This window comes from Trichosurus vulpecula, chromosome 4 (assembly GCF_011100635.1).
Source record: "Trichosurus vulpecula isolate mTriVul1 chromosome 4, mTriVul1.pri, whole genome shotgun sequence".
Taxonomy (NCBI): Eukaryota; Metazoa; Chordata; class Mammalia; order Diprotodontia; family Phalangeridae; genus Trichosurus; species Trichosurus vulpecula.
This window is the reverse complement of record NC_050576.1, coordinates 63606954-63627871: the sequence shown is the minus strand read 5'-3', so window position 1 is coordinate 63627871 and position 20918 is coordinate 63606954.

The following is a 20918-nucleotide window of genomic DNA, read 5'->3' as shown; positions in this document are numbered from 1 at the left end:
TACAAACATTTTTGGGAAAAGGTTCAGTGACTCTCTATCACCTCTAAGATAGCATAAAAACTCCTCTATTCTGTCATTTAATGTCCTTCTCAGTCTTTTCTAAATTTCTTTCACATGATTCCATATCATATACTCCATATCATCAATGAAAGTCTACTCTCTGTTCTCCCTACATGACATCTTTTCTCCCTCCTCCCAGTGCAAGCTGTCCTCCATGCCTACAATGTTCTCCTCTTACCTTCAACTCATGGAATCCCTACCTTGCTTCAAGGCTCAGTTTAAGGGAGCTACAACAAGCCTCTCCTGATCCATGCAAATTTTAGTGCCCTCCCTGAAATTACTTTGTATATAATTTTTAATAACTTATCTGTGAATATATTTCCCACATTGGCCATATCCAAAAATCCATGTCTCTTTCTACATTTTATGTTTATCACCTCTTTGTCAGGAAGCAAGTAGCATGCTTTATTTTCATTCTTCTGCATTCGAGTTTTATCATTGTGTAGATCAGAGTTCTAAAGTCTTTCAAAGTTGTTTTTCTCTATATCTTACCATTATGTAGACTGTTCTACTACTGTTCAATTCAAAGAGGTGAGCCTAGTTTTCTTTGAAACTTTCATATATTTCTCTGTCTTTCCTAATGTATTTTCTTCCAGTAGAAAGAGAGAAGTAACCTTTTCCTTTTGGTCTTTGCATAATGAGCCAGTGCCTAACACACAATAGGTGCTTAATAAATGCTTTTTGAATGAATGGCAAATTGAATGAATGATTGATTCTTTGTCTTAGAATAAGCATGATCAGGCAGGTTTAAAGAGGAGAAGCTATCTCTGCTGTGACAACGTTTTAAAAACAAAAGTCTGATATTTATGCTGCGCTTTAAAGTTTGCAAAGTACTTGATGTGGTAGGTACTACAGATATTATTACCTTTATACAAATGAGGAAACTGAGGCCTAAAGAGGTAATGTCTTTTACACTTGTCACATAGCTAGTAACTGTCAAAGGCAGGATTGGTACCCAGATCTTACTCTAGTCCTAGCACTCTTCAGACTGCACCACATTGACTCACCATACCACACTATCTTGCCATTCAGCTAGGTTCTGGGTGGCAGCTGACCATAGCTTTTGTCACTGCTCACTTCTACAATCCTGCTGTATACTGCATGTGGTCCCTGACAGAGACACCAGTAATAACCACGCACACCTCCACTCACCCCTTGCTACATTGATGACATAAGGAGGCCCAGGACCTAACAGCGATGATTTCCTTCTAGTTTTCACCTCCACTATTCTCCACTAATAACTCTACTAATTCTCAATTCATGTTTTCTCACCACAAAGTACAAGCTGGTTCAACCAAGCTTCAAACTTAGGCTCACACTCTATTCTCATGTGAAAAGGCATATTGATGCACCCTTAATCAAGCTCTGTTCATCTTCCCATGCACAACATGCAGACTGACCTCCAGCTCCCTCCAGCTGACCTCCACATACACTGGCCCCTACCTAATGCCCCTAAATGCCCATAAAGTTGCAATCAGTTGTTCTCTAATATTCAAAAGTGAAGAGGAAATCTCCAAAGGGGCAATATCTATAACTGAATTCCTCTCAGTCCCACAGCCTTTGAGTAGTCTGACACCATGCCCTCTGTGATCTTTATTCCCTACTGTCCTGACAGCTTCCACTGGCATATGGTCAGAACTCCCTGCACATTCTTGAGACACTTGACTTGAAAGTTAATTTGCTCTCCTCCTTATGATTCATTGCCTACTTTAAGTCAGCTGGGGATTCTCTCTAGCAAATTTTGGTCTCAACTTTTTATTTGCCTAATTAAATGCTTTGCTGACATGAACTGGGTCTTTTCTGGATATTCTTGGAAGGGAAGTCTTTCTAAATCAAAATGATTAATTATTCTTTGTCTTAGAACAAGCGTGAACTGGCAAGTTTAAAAGGAGGTCATCTCTGCTTTGAGCTGATGCTTTGAACCAGACTGAAAACGGAGCAAAGCCATTGTGGAGTTCCCTCTTCCAACTTAGACTTTTCCAGTTTGATTTCATTGTTCTTTTGGATTTCCAAAATGAATAGGCAAGATATAGCATTGTCTTTGACAGGTGTAAGGAAACAAGAGGATCACAGATAAATTGGAGAAATTGTGGTTATTGCAAACATAGCTTCAATCTGGAGTTGGGAAAGGTGGGACAAAAATGAACTTTACTGGTGGGTAACTGGATATAGTCCAGTTATGAGATGGCCACAGAACAATGATCAGAGAATCCATAATTGCCAATATGCTCCTCTTGAGCTTTTCTCTTGTGCTTTGTTTTGGTAATTTTTAAAATCATTCATTTCCTGCTAATGCACTATACATTTTGTTGTTACCGATTTGAATAACTAGGAATGAGAATTTTGCCTAGCCTGAAAGAATGATTCCTCTCTATTCAAACTCAAATCTAGCTTCAGCTTTTAATGAGTGCATAGGATAGACTTTCAAGATCTCACAGTTCAGTTTTAGAGATTCTGTTTGTCCTTAGTTTGGTCTGTCTTACATCATTAAAGGAGCAGTGAGGAAGTCTATGCTCCCATCTGGGATCAGAAGCTTAAAAGGTCAATTTTTCCTCTGTGAATCCAACTTGTTAAGAAAGCCACTTGTGATTTGATAAATTCCTGGAAAGGGATTATGAGAGAATAAAGGGAACATAGTCTGTTCCTCATCTTATTTTCATAGAATGGTTAAGTGCACACACACATACATATACATACATACATACATTTATACACTTAAATGACTCATAAAACCCATGTGGATATATATGTATAAACATGTGTATACTTAAACACTTGATTGATGATATATGTACATATTTATACACATATGTGAATTTTTAGAAAAACATTTTAACTATATTACATCAAATTAATGGAACAAATAAAATTTTCAGTTCACTATTGGTTGTTTTGGTTTTATGTATATTACAGCTCTATCTACATCCAGTCTAGTTTTACCTCTTCATAACTTATATACATTGTTCCAAGTTCTGTCCTCCAGGAAACAAAGAAAAGAAGTCTAATCTCACTTCCATATCATAGTCTTTCAAATACTTGAAGATAAGTCATCAGGTGTACCATCCTTCTTGCCAACACTCCCTTCCCCAGCCTTCTCTTCTTTGTGTTAAACAAACCCTAGTTCCTTCATTCAATGCTCGAATGGCATGAACTCAACCCTCTTCATTATCCTAGTTGATATCTTCTAGAATCTCAATGCTCTACAGTAAAGGTATCATATACCTTACATGCAGCCCACATTGTGGCCAGCAACACTCCCAGGTGCAGTGGCCAGAAACAAATTAAAATGTAACTGGGAAATACTTAACAAAATAAATAAAAATATAATAGAACATAAATAATGTTAATATATGTTTTTATACATATACATATATACACACATATACACTCAATTTTCAGTTTCGAGCCTAGAAATACGTCCTTAAAAGAGACATAATTTAAAGTCATGTTGTACTAACAGGCTGTGTTTTAAAAGTACCACTCAGCAATATATTTGAAGTTCATCAGTTTTCCTTATAGCTTTTGAGCCAATTGAATTCAAAATATAATTACTTTTACAAAGTCTTAACACCTTTCACCATTAATGAGATCTGTAAAGAAGCAGCAGTATTTCATATATTTTCTTTCCCTTTCCTGTTCTTTGTCCAGGAAAACTAATTGTACTTCTTTAAAGCAAAATGACATTTTTGTGATACTGGTTTATTTTTTTAAATTTTAATTACTTAAAACAATCAAACACTGAGGCTAATGAGAAACACATGTAGGGCTCCAACCTTTCTGGAAATGAATGTGAAATGACGTTCCAATCAGCACTGGGTCAGGTTTCCTGGTCTATTGCTACATGTGCTAAAATTGGAGTGCATGAGAGGGCATATGTAGGTGTGTGTGAGTGTGAATGTGTGTGTGTGTGTGTGTGTGTGTGTGTGTGTGAAAGGGCTGCTTCTCTTGCAGTTGACAGCCGCCTAGAGAAGCAATCTCTAACATGTAGCAGGACACACTCCAGGATATTAACACTCCAACCTTTCCAAGAGCCTCTGTTCACACCATGTCCAGAGTAAACACCATGAAAGAAGGAACCCCAAGCTGCTAAAAAAACGCAACGAAAGCAACAAGGAGAAACAGACCTCCAAATGGGCTGGAAAATCATTCAAGAACAGCTGCCTATTTGTTCCTGAGTGCCCCTAGAGCAAGAGGGTAAACAAATCACAGTGCCTGTTAGATTTATAGGCAAATAATCACTATCTACTTCATGCAGATGAGTGAAGGGTAATTTTATGTAAACCACAATAAGTGAATTCAAGTAGTATGAACTAAGACTGCACAGTAAGCGCCATAAGTTCAAGGAAGACGGAAAATGGTATTTTCTGTGTGGTATAGCACCATCCTGGGAAATTCATGAGGGAGCCAAAAACCATAGGAGAATTTTATAAAGGGACTGGTGTGAAACACAGCTCTGTTCCCTCTAGGACCTATTCAATGACTTCATACCTGCAGCTAATGGCTTATTAGCCCATTGGAGGCTTCCCATTGCAGAGTACCCAGTCTACCGTGTTTGAAATCTCAATGGAAGAGAAAACATAGATGAATCCAGTCTCTCCTCTTTGACAACCCAGTCCAGTTTTCTCAGGTGACAGATCCTGGGTCCTTACAAACTAAAATCTCAGAACTACATACCTGACTAAGCAAATTACTAGTTTGTAAGATTTTTCTCAGGAGGAAGAGTTACATTTTTCCAAATTTAAAACCTCCTTAGACTTTGTTGATTTTCAATTTGGGATGTGAACTCAAGATTTTGAGGTTCAAATTTCATTTACTCTTCATGAAATGTGGTTTCCTGAAACAAAGATTTTAAAAGGCTTTTAAAGGATTATATAAAATGCCTATAAATAGATTCATTAAACCATGGGCATCAATTTGCTAATAACAAACAATATTTTGATGAGGTAGGTGTCAAGGAATCTGACATTTGTGGGTTCCATTTTAAAAGTACATTACATTAAACATTTGTGGGAGAAAGAGTACTTGGAACAATATGGGCTTAGGATTTGGTAAATCCATAATTTTGGAAAGCTGGTTTTACTGAATTCAAAGCTCCAGTGGCTTCATATGGTTCAACTTGACAACAACCTTTCTCATAAATCAAAACAGAACAAATAATTCTCTGACAAGTAAAAACCACAGGATAGAAAAAAATAAATGTGCTGGAGGGTGAGGGTGGGTGGGAAGTAAGGACGATCAGCAAAACACTCTTTTAAAGACTGTTTTCATTATTTAAAAATAATATTTCCCATAGTGGATAGATGGCTGACCTGGGAGTCAAGACGATCTGGGTATAAGCATTACTTTCTTATTCTACCTGTATTATGCCACTTCCCCTCTTCACTGCCCCAGGTAAGTCTCAGAGTTGGTGAGTTACAAATGATTTGCTGAATCGCATTGGTAGGAGTAGTTTGAACACCAGGGACATCACCACATTGGTTAAATCGTAAGTCTAAACCCAAAATAAGTATTTTTCTCTAACATTTTAACTTATGAACTTTAACTTATGAACCATGACATTAGAAGAATTAGGGATCATCCCAGCTACAGCCTGTGGCCAACCTCAGAGCCATACAGAATAAATTGGAGATAATTAGCAGAGGAGAGAGACTAGAATTAAGGATGGAATAAATAGGAAAGCCTTCCTGGAGATGATGGGACTTTTGTTGGTACTTGAAAGAAGCCAGGAGGTAGAGATGTGGAGGGAAACCATTCTAAGCTTGAAGGACAGAGAAAATGCCCAGGGGCAAGAGATAGAGTGTCTTGTTTGCAGAACAGCAAGGAGGCCAGTGTCACTAAATGGAAGAGCATATGGTGAGGAAAAAAGTGTAAGAATTCTGGAAATATGGGGGTGGGGCCAATGCTCAGATATGAAGGATGTTGAACGCCAAATAGAGATTTGGCATATGATCCTAGAGGTAATCGGGAACTACTGGAGTTTATTGAGCAAGAGAGTGGCATGATCAGACTTAGGCTTTAGGAAAATCACTTTGGTGACTGAATAGAGGATGGATTGTAGTGGGAAGAGACTTGAGGCAGGTAGACCCACCAGCTTTCTCTTTTTCAGTTGTGTCCAACTCTTCATGACTCCATTCAGGGTTTTCTTGGCAAAGACACTGGAGTGGTTTGCCATTTTTTTCTCCAGCTCATTTTACAGGTAAGGAAACTGAAGCAAACAGGGCAAAGTGACTTGTCCAGGGTCAAATAGCTAGTGTCTAAGACCAGATTTGAACTCACAAAGATGAGTCTTCCTGACTCTAGGCCTGGCACTACCTGGCAGGCTATTGCAATAATACAAACATAAGGTGATGAGTACCTGCCCTAGATCAGTGGCAGTGTCCAAAGAGAGAAGGGGGTATATTTGAGAAATGTTGCATAAGTTAAATTGATAGGCCTTGGCAACAGATTGGAATATGGAGGTGGGGTGGGGTGTAGGCAGGGAGTTTAGGTAGTGGTGGGGATGTGTGAGACATTGAGGAATAAAGGATGACACTTAGGTTGTAAGTGTGAGGAAGCAGGAAGATGCTCATGCCTTTGACAATAATAGAGAAGTGTGGAGGAGTGGAAGGTTTGGGGGAAAGATATGGAGCATTTGTAATATTTATAAACATTTAGAAAAACTAGAATGTGCTTTTAAACGGGCAAACCAGAACTGTAAGAAAATTGAGCAATATATCCTACGAGAATTGGTTGAAGAAACTAAGGGTGTTTAGCCTAGAAATAAGAAAATTTAGGGGAGATGTGATAGCTATATTCAATTATTTAAAGGACTAGCACACAAAAAAGTAACTAAACTTGTATTGTTTAGCCCCAGAAGGCAAAACTAGGATCAATGGGTAGAAGATGAGAAGAGATATATCTAGAATTGAGGTCAAGAAAAATATCCAAATAATTAGAGCCATCCGAAGGGGCTGCTAGGTAGTATAGTGGATAGAACGCCAGTCCTGGAGTCAGGAAGACTTGTTTTCCTGAGTTCAAATCTGACCTCAGACAGTTCCTGGCTGTGTGACCTGGGGCAAGTCACTTCACCATGTTTGCCTCAGTTTCCTTATCTGTAAAATGAGCTAGAGAAGGAAATGACAAACCACTTCAGGAAATTTGCCAAGAAAACCCCAAATAGGGTCACAAAGAGTCAGATGTGACTAAAACAACCAAAAAACAACAAAGTGGAGTGGGTTGGAGAGGGAGTTGGCTCTCTTTAATTGAAGGTCTTTAAGTTGATGCTGTACATCCACTTTCTGGGGCTTTTGTGAAAGGAATTCTTGGCCAGATATAGGCTGGACCCAATGGCCTCTGAAGTCCCTATCAGCCCTGAGGTTTTCGACAAGCTTCATGGTAAGCACCATGTGTGAATATCTATTATAGGCAAATCTGTCATTAAGTGTTTTTTTTTTTTTTGGTGGCCTTTGGTAACATAAAGGAAACCACCTCTGTCCAATGTATTATTGTGTCTCTTCAAAGAGAGTATTTTCATTTAGTTGCACCTTCCTTATCTACTTTGCTGCCTTTTATATTTAAGATTGCCAATACTGATAAGACTGATTTCCCTAGGGGTATATCAGCTCATTAGTAAATAGACATGGTTAGTCATCCCAGACTCACCTTATTTGATTTTAACAAAGTTAATAGACTAATAGAGTAAGGGAAATCTGTAGAAATAGATCACCTAGATTTCAACTAGCATTTGACAAAGCCTCTCATTCTATCTTTGTAGACAAGACAGAGATATGAGCTAGATTTCAGCACAGTCAGTTGGATTCAGAATTGGTTGAATTAGCTGGAATGAAAGAGAAATCACTGATGTTTCAATGTCACCTTGGAGAGACACCTCTGGTACAATTTGGAAATCTGTGCAAGGCCTTATTCTGGCTAATGTTTTCAGCATTGACTTGAATGAAGACATAGACATGTATTAGGTTTTCTAATGACACAAAACTGAGATGGATAGCTGATCCAAAATGAGCTCAACAATTTAGACACTAAGCCAAGTATGATACTATAAAATTTAGTGAGATATTTCTATACTTGAGATGAAAAGAATCAGCTTTAAATTTTAAAATTGGAATTAACTGAGAGAGGAGAAATGACTAGAAAGCAGGTCATTTTAAGGAACTGGGGGGTTTTAGTAGAATGCAGGCTCAATGCTGGCCAGTGGTGTGATATGATAGTCAGAAAAAGTCTATGGAATTTTAGGTTGCACTAAGAGTGGTATAGCATACAGGACTAGTAAGGTGACAGTCTCACTCTGATTTTACCCTGGTTAGAATTCACCTAGAGTACTGTGTTCACTTCTGGGTGCCACATTTTAGGAAGTACATTGACAAACTAGAGCTTATCCAGAGAAGGATCATCAGGAAATCCATTTCCTTCAAGGACAAGTTGAATGAACTGGAGGTACTTAGTATGGAGAAGAGAAAACAGAACACAACAACTATTTTCAAATATTTGAAGAGCTATTATTAGATTTGTTTTTCTTTGCCCTCGAGGTTAAAATTAGGAACGGGTAGGAGTTGCAAAAAAGAAAGAATAAAAGAAGGAAAGAAAGAGAAGAAGAAGGAAGGAAGGAAGGAAGGAAGGAAGGAAGGAAGGAAGGAAAGAAGGAAGGAAGGAAGGAAGGAAGGAAGGAAGGAAGGAAGGAAGGAAGGAAGGAAGGAAGGAAGGGACAGAGGGATAAAGGAAGGGAGAGAGGGAGGGACAGAGGGAGGGAATGAGGGAGGGAGGGAAGGAAGGAGGAAGGAAAGAAGAAAGAAAAAAGAAGAAAGAAAGAAGGGTGGAGAGAGAAAGAGAGAGAGAGAGATCTGTAACAGATCTGATTAATGACAAACCCCATGACTTCTATATCATGCCTCTGTGCCCAATGTGATCTCTTTTGTTAACTCCTTTTCTATTTCCTCTCTTTATCCAGGTTATCTGAAGTTTATTCGGATAATATTGCTTCTGTTTCTGATAGAGCACTAGGCCTGGAATCAGAAAGAACTGAGATCAAATTTGGCCTCAGACCCTTACTAGTTATGTGATCATGGGCAAGTCAATTAACTCATTTACCTTAGTTTCCTCAACCCTAAAATTGGGAGTAATAATTGCACTTACCTTCAGGATTGTTGTAAGGATCAAATGAGATAATATTTATAATGTGCTTAGCAAAGTGCCTGGCACATAACAGGTGTTATATAAATGCTACCTATTATGATTATTATTACTAAGCTTAACCCAAAAGCTCTCTACTGTATTTCTTCCATCTTTGGTTAATGTATTTCTTATTAATATAGGGAAGCTCAAAGCTTGGGACCTTTCTTGCTGGCCATGTTGCTGGCCTTCATTTGAAGGGCAGGAAGAAAGAACAAAGGATATGAGGCTGAAGGTTCTAGACTCTGTATTTTTGCTTTCCTTCCCTATCCCTGTTGATTTGAATAGCAGACCCAAAGGATTTGGGGGTCTAAGGGAAATCATGGTACCTTGGATCCACAATGCTCCTGTGAAAATTTCTTTAGTAGATCCTCTGAAATAAGTTCTGGGGTCACAGGATCCCCATAATTTTAACCCTAAAGAAGATTGTTGGACCAAGGGTTCTTGACCTGAGATCTATGAACTTATTTTTTAAAAATATTTTTATAACTGTATTTCCATTTAATTGGTTTCCTTTGTAATCCTATGTATTTTATTTTATGCGTTTAAAAAAATTATCCTGAGAAGGAATTTATAGACTTCACCAGAATGTCAAAAAGATCTTGGACACAAAAAAAGGTTATGGAATCCTATCTTGTACAATGGATTGAGATTCAGGCCTAGACAACAGGAAATTAAAAGAAAAATAATGTTGTTTGGGGCCAACTCTGTCTGGCTTTTTTTCAAGGTCCTTTACTACATGTGGTGGCTCCTAGTCTTGGCTATGGACTAAAAGGGCAGGTAGCCTGTCATTATCAGTAAGGGGGTTTTAGTCATTGGATCTTAGCAGAGGTGAGATTGCCAATAGATAACATTGAAAAAAATGAAAACCAAAAACTTGTAGTAGAGATAAACTCTTTGACTACACACCCAGAAGATATACCCAGCAGGGACCATAAGACCCACATAGAAATGCCCAGAAGAAACTATAAGCCAAGTGGCAATCATGATACCAGCAAAGAGGTGCCCAAAAGAAAGAAGGAAGAGCAGTACAATGACATCACCAAAGGACAGCAGTAGTCCTGTATTGTCAGAAGAGTGAGTTGAACTGAACACATATAAATCTTAGCCACATACGTTCCTTTACAAGTATGCTCCCCCACATGTGAGATCTATGAATGTCCATTTTTCCAATTGATGGTGAGTATATTTGAGGAAGAATGTTCTCCAATTGTATTGGAGGATTGTTCCATACCTCCTTTTCTTATCATGTTATTTTATTAAATACTTTTGCTTTGATCAAAATGTGTCCCATTAGTTGTAGCTCATGGAGTGGTTGCTTTTAGTGGTTGAAAGTACCTACAACCAGGATAGATTGGGCAATGATATTTGTGAGCAAATGTACCCTCTACCTGATAAATTAATATCCAGTATTTCTTTAGCCTCCCCCCCACCCTACTTTTACCTATCATGCTTCTTCATAGCTTTATTCCAGTTATATATTTCATTCCACCAACTCTTGGTGATACTTATGAGGTCAAAAATGACACCTTGGGGATGACCATCAATTGGGGAATGGACGAACAAATTGTTGTATATGATTGTAATGGAATAGTATTGTGCTATAAGAATAATGGTCAGGATCATTTTAGAAAAACCTAGAAAGACTTATATGAACTGATGCAGAGTGAAGTGAGCAGAACAGGAGAACATTGTACACAGTAACAGCAATATTATATGATAAACAACTATGAATGACTTAGCTATTTTCATCAATGCAATGATCCAAGATAATCCCAAAGGACTCATGATGAAAATGCTATCTACTTCCAAAAAAAGAACTGATGGCATCTAAATAAAGACTAAAGCATACTATTTTTCTCTTTCTTTCTTTGCTTTCTTCCTTTCTTCCTTCTTTCTTTTTTGTTATTCTTCCACAAGGTTGTTGTAAGGAAAGTTGTGACTATTTCAAGCATCCCAGCAGGATAATCTCTATTTGCAGAAATGAAGAGAGGCAGTGGAATAGAGTGGAATACAAACTAGATTTAGAGTCAGAACACTTGGGTTTTAATTCCCCCCCCCCCGACATTTACTAGTCATATGACCATAGGATATTACCTTCCCCTCTCTGGAGCCCAATATTCTCATTGTAAAAAGAAGAGCTTGGACTAAAATGATCTCCAATGTCTTTCTAGCTCTGTAACCCATGATAAAATAAGCATGTGCTCCTCAATGACCAAATAACATAGTACCTGCTTCCGGTGGACACCTATGTCAACAGCCAAGGTCAGTGTCAACTGTCATTAAGTCTCTTCCAGCTTTAAAATTCTATGATTCTGTAACTTGCTGCTACAAAGCCACTGTCCATATTCAGTCAGTCCTGTTCTAAAATGGAGGACTTTGGCAATCAGTGTGCTCCCTCTAGCTCCAAATTCACTGAGTATTTCAAACCCTGAAATGAAATTTTCTGACAAATTGATAGAGATGAGAGTTTACACATAAGAACATGCTAGAAAGAAAGCATAGCCTAAAGTATCATAGCCAAGAAACAAACACACAAGTACATACACACATAGATACATAGATACAAGACACATATACATGTGTACTTTTATATATACATAAAACCACATGTTGGATTGATGAATATTGCCAGAAAAAATTAACAAAACAATGATTTGGTTAGTGTCAAAGCTAACATCTTGGGCTTCACTATTAAAGATACTATTCAGAATGAAGGAGGTGAAAGTTTCATTGTACTCTACTCTGGTTATACCACATCTGAAATATTATGTTTGGTCTGGGTGCCATTTTTAAAGGAGAGGTCATTCCAGATGGGAATGAGTAGATGAAATTTATAGCATGATGTAAGGAAAAATTTCCTAAGAATTAGATCTATCCAAAAATTGAATAGACTATCTTAGGAAGTGGTGGGTCTCCTTTGGTGGAAGTCTTCAAACAAAGGCTGCATGACTACTTTGGGTTATTTTAGAGGAGAGTCTTATCTAGGTACTGTTTAGAATGGATGTCCATGGAGGTTCCTTTTAACTCTAAATTTTTTATTCTATGATTCTAATCTCCTCACTTCCACGTCATTTGCCTTATCTACCTTATATACCACTACAAAATTAATCTTCCTAATGAATAGGCCTAATCACATTTCTCTTTCACAAAAGCCTTCTATAGTCTCCCACAGCTTACCAAATAAATTTCAAACTGCTTATTTTAGAATTCATGGCCTTCCATAACCTTGCTCCAACCTACGTTTTCATTCTTATCTTGCTACTCCTCTGTTTCAGATGTCCTCTACTCCAACTAACTGGGGATGGTCATAGTCCCTTGAATATAGCCTGCACTATCTAGCATTCATGACTTTTGTTCAAAGTATTTCTCATGATGGGAATGCCCTCTGTCCCTCAAGTCTGCCAGTTGAAATTCTGTTTGTCCTTCAAGACCCACCCCAAATATCATCCTGTCTATGTAGTCTTCCTTGGGTTCCCCCAGCTAGAGGTAATCCATCTCTTCTGTGAACTTTCATAGTCTCTCTTTGTTTTGTACTCCTTTTATTAATTTTTTGTGTACATTTCTTCTATACAGCCTACAGTTAGAATATAAATTCCTCAAAGGCAGAGACTTATATGTTATGGGTCTTTGTGTCCTCCTTGACCCCTTGGGAAGTGACTTTCACATAGTAGAAACTCAATCAATAAATATCTGTCTAACTGAAATGAAACATATATTTGAATAACAATTACATAATTAAAATATTTGAGTGAGATACATCATGCTTCCATATCTCACCGGACTCTCAAAGCATTATCTGGGCCCCAAAAGGAATGAGAAATGAGAAAGGGAAAGAGATCGAATGCCCATTGTCATAGTGGGACTTCGTCTCCCTCTTCATCCTGAGCTTAGTGGGAGTGTGGTGATGTCATAGTTGTTGGCCTCTCTGTCATGCCAGCTGTAAACAGGGGAGGGGGGGAGGAGGTCATCAGGGAGGAGCTTTCTTTGAAATGCCTTTTCACCTGAAGACTCCTTTGTAGTAAGATGTGCAATGTGAGCTCAGGTTAACTTGAAAGGTGGGAAGATGACTGCATTAATAGGCAGTGGAAGCGGGCTCTTTGGGCCCCAGTGGCCCTTTGATGACATCCCAAAGGCCGTAACCAGGTAAGGAAGGCTCATGAGAAAGCAGAGGCTGTTGATATTGTAAGGTCCTGAGAGTGTTTGAAGGATTGGTTCTTTGGTTATCTTAAGCCTCAGGCACTTCCCAGGCATGTGTTGTTTTCACCCAACTGAATGTCAACTCTTTGAGGCATTTTTGTCTTCTTGTTCAAGCACTGAGCACGTGGGCTGACATACGGCAGGTGCTCAATGAATACTTGTTGAATTGAAGCAAATTTCTCTTTAATCTCAAGTTATTAATCCCATGAGGAAATAATTGACATGAATTGAAAAAAGAAATACCTTTTTTATTATGAGTCTTTTTATTATGAGTTACTTAAAACACACACACACAGAGTCTATGTCTATACCAGAAGAAATTAATTTCACCTCACTAGACATGCCAGCGAATTGTTCTTTCTTGTCCTATACATCTTCTCTGTCTTCTGTGATCTTCATTTTGATTTTCTCATAGTATATAACACCTCTAGGGCAGCTAGGAGGTGCTGTCATGCACCAAGAGCCAGGCTGGAGTCAGGAAGACTTCTTCCTGAGATCAGATCTGGCTTCAGATACTTTGTAGCTGTGTGACTCTGGACAAGTCATTTAACCCCATTGGCCTCGGGGTCCTCATCTGTAAAATGAGCTGGAGAAGGAAATGACAAACCACTCCAGTACCTTTTCCAAGAAAACCCCAAATGGGTCAGACACAAGCAAGACAACTGACAACAACAATAATTAACATCTCTAAATGGATCATATGTCAATTTCTGATCCCTGGGAGAACATCTGGACCTGGCTTTCAAGTTTCTTGCACCAAATAACCCCATCTTTTTTGTATGTTCTGATATTCAACCCTTCCCCATCTCTTTTCCTACCTCTCTCCCACATTTTTCCAACCATATCAACTTTCTTGCTGCCCTTTATACTTTTAGTCTTCCCTTTCCATCTCTTGAGTTTGAGCGAGATTGCCCAAAGGGCCCCAAATAGGGTCTTTCATCCTCTAAAAGGAGGGAGTTCTCTCCTGTCCTTTAAATCACAGCAAAAGTTTTCCAAAAGTAACACCAAGAAAGTCTTCAGTCATCAGTACAATTCTTAACTCTCCCCTGGGATGTTCTTGCAATTAGTGTATTTATATACATTTAGGCTGATTGCATGCTTGTCATATAAGCTTCCTGGAGAGTAGGGGCTGTGTCTAATTTTTGTTATATATCCCAAAGCACCTAAGGCTATCAGTACCCTGCACCCTGTGAATATTTTTACTGACTGGCTCAACTGAGTTGTTGAGATCAAAAGAATAGGGAAGTTAAAGGAGCTCAGTACTAAGGCTACAGATTAATTATAGCTTAATTTCATTATAAAGTACTAAAGGACAGGAACTGTGCCTGTTTTAATTTACTTGGGGTTTGTGTCCAACATTCATATGGGTATTTACAAAAAAATGCTTTGACTATGAAAACATTAAAATACTCCATAAAAAGAAAAATACAGACTCTTTTTGCCAGTTCTATTTCAGAGATGCCATTCTTCCCTCCCTGTTATCAATCTAGAAACATATACTCTCTCACTCCCTGTCCCTCTCCCTTCCACCCTCCTCTCTCTCTCTCTCTCTCCTCTCTTTCTCTCTCTCTCTCTCTCTCTCTCTCTCTCTCTCTCTCTCTCTCTCTCTCTCTCTCTCTCTCTCTCTCTCTCTCTCTCTCTCTCTTTCTCCTCCCCACCCCTCACTGTCTCTGTCTCTGTCTCTCTTTCTCTCCTTCCCTCCCTCACCTCAGCTAGTTCTACGCATTCCCCAAAGAAAAATGGATGTCATTGCCCAAATGTGCCTTTAAATTCTTCTTAAACTGTGATGCCCAAAATGAAATACAATAATACTCCAAATGAAGTCTGATAAGAGTAGAGTACACTGGATTTATCATCTTTTTATTCCTGATTGCTCCTATAGCCTGAGACCACATTAGTGTTTTTTAAGTCTACCACAACACACAGCTGATTCAAATTGAGCTTGTTGCCCACTAGAACCCCTGATATTTGTTTTCATATTAATTGTTATCTAACAATACTTTACTCATCTTACACTTTTGAAATTGATGGCTGTACCGAAATGTAAAACTTTATATTTATCCCTGTTGAATTTCATCTTATTAGATTCAATTCAGAGCTCTAGTCTGTCAAACTCTTTTTGGATTTGACTCTATTATCCACTGTCCTAGAGACACTCCTAGCTTTTTAAGGTCATCTGCAAATTTGATAAATACGACATATGTGTCTTTAAGTTATTGATAAAAACGTTAAGTTGCATGGGTCAAGCAAAAATCCCTGGAATAGTCTATTGGAGACAATGATATCGAGCCATTAACAGCTATTTTTTTGAGTACAGCCATCCAGCCCATTCTGAATTCATCTAATTATATTGCTGTCTAGTCCACATCTCTCCATCTTCTCCACAGGAAATCGTATGAGATAACTTTAACAGAAGTTTTGCTAAAACCTAAACTACAACCTCAGTATTTCCCTCATCTACTGATTTAATTGAGGAATGATGTCTAAAAATGAAATGAGGTTATTCTGGCATGACATTTATTGATGTAGCCCTGTTAGCTCCTTGTTATCACTGCTTCCTTCCTAGAAAGCTAAACATGAAACAATCATTTCTTTAATGATCTGCATAAGATTTTCAGGTTTTTCTGAAGTTTGCCTATTCATCTTTTCTTATAGCAAATTAGTATACCATTACATTCATATACCACAACTTGTTCAGCCATTACCCCAATTGAAGGGCATCCCCTCAATTTCCAATTCTTGGCCACCACAAAGAGAGCTGCTATAAACATTTTTGTACATGTGGGTCCTTTTCCCATTTTTATCATCTCTTTGGGATATAGCCCTAGAAGCAGTATTGCTGGGTCAAAGGGTCTCAGTTCATTTTTCTAAAAAGTTTGGTCATTTTTCAGTAGTGTCCAACTCTTTGTGACCACATTTGGGGTTTTCTTGGCAAAGATACTGGAGTGGTTTACAATTTCCTTCTTCAGTTCGTCTTACAGATGAGGAAACTGAGGTAAACAGGGTTCAATGACTTGCTGAGCGTCCCAGAGCTAGTTAGTATCTGAAAACAGATTTGAACTCAGGAAGATGAGTCTTCCTGACTCCAGGCTCAGCAGTCTATCTTCTGTGCCACTTAGCTGCTAAATCATCTATGATACTGACTTAAATTCTTTATTTCTGGCTACTCGCAATGATCTTTCTTTTAAGTAGAAGCTCTGTATTTTGACTACAATGTTCCTTGGAATTTTCATCTTGAAAAAAAAAATTCTTTCCCATCAGTTACCAGTGGATTATTTCTATTTCCCCTTTGTCTTCTGGTTCTAAGAGATCTGGACAGTCTTCTTTTAAGGTATATAATATATTTTAAGGAAATATGATTAGATTCTTTCTTTTGGTCATGAATTTCCAGGTATTCTAATGATTCTTCTATATTTTCTCCTCAATCCATTTGCCAGGTTAGTTGTTTTTGCTATGAGATTTGTTTTAATATTCTTGTCTCATGGAGTCATTAGCTTCTATTTGGTCCATTCTCATTTTGGGGGAGTTTGTTGCTTAGGCAATGTTTTGTTCCTCATGACGATCTGTTAATTCTCTTTCTCTTTCTTTCTTCCACAATTCTTGTATTTTTTCCAAATTTTTCCTCTAGCACTCTCATTTCATTAATTAAAAATGTGTTTAACTCTTTTTTATCTCTTGCTTCATCTCTTAATTCCTCTTGGACATTACTCCCCTTTTCCACTCTCAGTCACGTAAATCAACATTTAGTAAACACCTTTATTACATGCCAGGCATTGTGCTAAGATTGGGGATACAAATAGGAAAAAAATACTGTACCTGCAGAGGCATTCTTTGAGTCCCTTTATCTTTTCTTTGGTGGGCAGGGGTAGGCATGGGGGTGAAGAGGATCTGCCTACACTTGGACCATAGATAACAGACATTTGGCCTATGGTAGAAATATAAACATTGTGCTCTCAAGGAAAGTTGCTATACAGTTCCCCCTCCTCTCCATGCTGGTTGACTTTTCTGGTTATTTATTGATTTATTTTTAGGTGTCTGTGAGCATTTGCATTTGTCTTTATCTGGTTAAAACTTTTACAGCCAATGATGACTTCTTAATAACTTGATAATGTGTGCGACAACAGACCACCGGCTCAAATAAAAAAACAGAGGTGTCTCGGTTTTCTCAAGGTAGAAACAAAACAGAAGCTTTGTTTGATCAAGTCTCTCGAGAATTGGGCATCTCCCACTGCCAGGGTGGAGATGGTAGTGAATAGAGGGCAAAAGGGAGAAGGCAGGCAAGGGGATATATAACCTTGTACAAACAATTCTAAGAAATCCCACCCCCAGAGGTTGGACCCCTGTCCCTATTTGCTGGGACAGGTGGCCTCACAATCTAACCCAGAATATGTTTACCCAATACTAGCACAGAAACTACAGAATTACCTTATAGGGAAATTTTAATGTTAAGATGACGGTTTGTGATTAGGCTAGGGGAGGGGGAGAGGGGGAGACTACCTGATTTCCCCGAAATCATATGATTTACAGGAAAACGAAACTTAGCCCTAGTGAGGTCTACATCCTAACTAAAGTTGTACTATTTGAGTATTACCTTGTCTGATTTATTCATAGGGAAGCTTTCACAATCTTGTATCCCACACAATAACATCACTGAACTTCCTTTCTAGTCTCACCAATAAGTCCATAGCCATATCAGCCTTACACCAATCTCCTTTTTTATCATTTGGTCCCACCCACGAATCCACTCTATCACTTTATTTTATCTTCTAATTGTTCCACTTAATCTTTTATTACTTATTCTTCCCAGTCCTACCAATGCCTTCCTTTGTCTCTTGTCTTTCTCTTCATTTTCTATTTGCTCATCTTCCTTGATCCTCCTTAATCCTTTTATTATCCTTTTCAATTGTCCTCCATCTTTTCCCTCCATCTCGCTCCTCTTTCAGGTAGGTAGTCAAATCTGGACCCATGTCTGGGGCAGCAAAAATTTTCTCCTTCAAATTTCCCTCAAATTCTCCCAAATTTTCCTCCCCAAATTCAAATTCTGACCTCACTTTCCTTAACTCGTCTGAGTTTAGAAATCTACAGTATTTCCTTCTTATTTAACTCAAGCCTTTCTCTTTCTCCTCCCATAGTTGATAATGCTCTAACTATTCTCCTACCTGCCTGACCCTCCTTTCTCAGTCTTCCTTGCTTGGATCACCACACCCCCTAATTATGGAGGTACTACAAGACTCTGTCCTTGGCCTTCTCCTTTTTGTCCTCTCTTGACGATCTATCCCGTCAACTCCCATGGTACAACTATCATCTCTATGAAGAGGACTCCCAGGTGTTAGAATGTAAGGTCCTCGAGTAGAGATTTTTATTCTTTGTATTTTTATATCCAGTGCCTGACGGCATACAGTAGGCACTTAATAAATACTTGTTGATTGGTTGTTTGATTGTATATATCCAGCCCTCCTGAATGCCAGTCCAGCATTACCAACTCAATGTTGGACTTTTCAAGTTAACATCCTATAGGCACCTCAACTTCAATTCAAAATTCTATTCAAAATAGAACTTCTCTCTCCTACCAGACTCTCTTCTGAACTTTCCTGTTTCTATTAAGGGTACCACCATTCTACTAATCACCAACATTTGAACTTCCGAGGCATTCTCAATTCCCACTTGTATCTCATCCTTCATATTTAATCAGTTGCTATTGCCTTTTCGTTTTACCTCTACAACATCTCTCACATCTGCTGCCTTCTTTCTATTCACAAAGCCACCTAGCTCTGGCCCTTAACGCCTACGGTCTGGACTATTATAAAAGCCTCCTGATTGTTTTTCCTTTCCCATATAATTTCAAATCAGGCTACCAATTCCTCTGAGTATTTGGGTATGTCTGTGTTTCTATATTGCGGTCATCTGTGATGTTATGTCTTTGTGTTTGCCCTGACTCTCACAATAAATATAATGCCCTTGAGGGCAAGAAAGTGGTTTTCTCTTTTTCTAATTCCCAACTGTGCCTACTATAGAGTCCCAGTTTCAAGGATTATTCAATTAATGGTGATGACTAATTGATGGATGAAATTAGCAAAGGGATGGGTCTTTTGTTGAAGACCATTGTAATTTTATTGTGGCATCTTGTTTCAACTTATTAAGGAGATTTTCAACTGCTTGATGCATTGTGAGCTCCCATGAGCTGTCCATTAATCCATTAAATTGTGAGCTCCTTGAGGGCTGGGACTGTCTTTAGTTTCCTTTTGTATTCCCAGGGCTTAGCACAGTGCCTGACACTTCGTAGGTCCTTAATAAATGTTTATTGATTGATTGAACTCTTTCCTACCCCTCCTGTTCTGCTGCTTGACTCTACACTTCTGTCCAGATGCATATAACAAATTTGTCAAATTTCCAGTAAGTCATTATTAACTGAATGTCCACTGAGGCCTGCCAGAGGACCCCTGTCAGAATTAGAAGGGATCTAAGGTGTCATTTAGTCCAAAGATCACAAAAAGGAACCTCATCACAATGATGCAATGTTTGATTATGTGATGGCAATAAGAGGAAGGCTTGAGTTCTCAAGGCTATGCTTCTGGGGTTGTAGTTACCATTTCTACCATTGCACAACTCGCAATGGTAGAAAACTTTAGGAGGTATGTCTTGAGAAAGAAGAAAGGAAACAGGAGGATCCACTCACGCACCCAGCCAATACTAGTTTGTGAAGTTTTTATTCATTCAATGTAGTATTTACTGATCGTCTGTTATGTGGCATTGAGCCAGATGCTGTAGGAAATACTAGAGAACTATCTTCCCTTAGTGTTAGAAACACACTTGACCCTGAAATTCAGATATCAAGGGCAATTTATTACTATTGAGGAATTCCAAGGAATTGGTGAACATTCCTGGCCAGGAACGGACTCCACCCTTCTTGAGGAAGGGGGAGTGGGTAGTACAGGAGTGAGGGCAACATTATTCTGTTAGACTGACATAGATTGATGCACCAACAGCTCAGTACCTCCCCTTAGAGAGCAGATTGGTCCGCTCCCTTCTGGGTTACAATCTTCACTATATGCCCCCAACATGCAACTCCTTGGCATGTTCCCTCCTCCTCAACATACATCTTATGTTCAAAAATGGTGGAAAACTCCTCCCTGTGGGTGTGTAGGGTAATATTCAATTAGCCAATTAAGCATGTGTGGTAGCCATTTGACCCAGTTCTCTCTTCAACCCTGACTGTCATCTGGCCAGTTTAGACCAGTTCTCCTGCATCCTGGGTCCAAGGCAACTACCAAAACCACAAGGTTGATTCGGATTGGTTGAGGGCTCTCATCCTGGTTGATTTTTACTCCTTCTTTGTTCAAGCTGACACTTCATTAATTATTCTGTGGAACTGAATTAACTCTTCTGTGGAAACCTAACTTTCCCTAACTTTTACCCATCTCTCACACTCACAGAGGTTATAATCTAGTTGAGACAGAAAAACCAACACAGATGAAAAATAGTGTTAGCTTAGT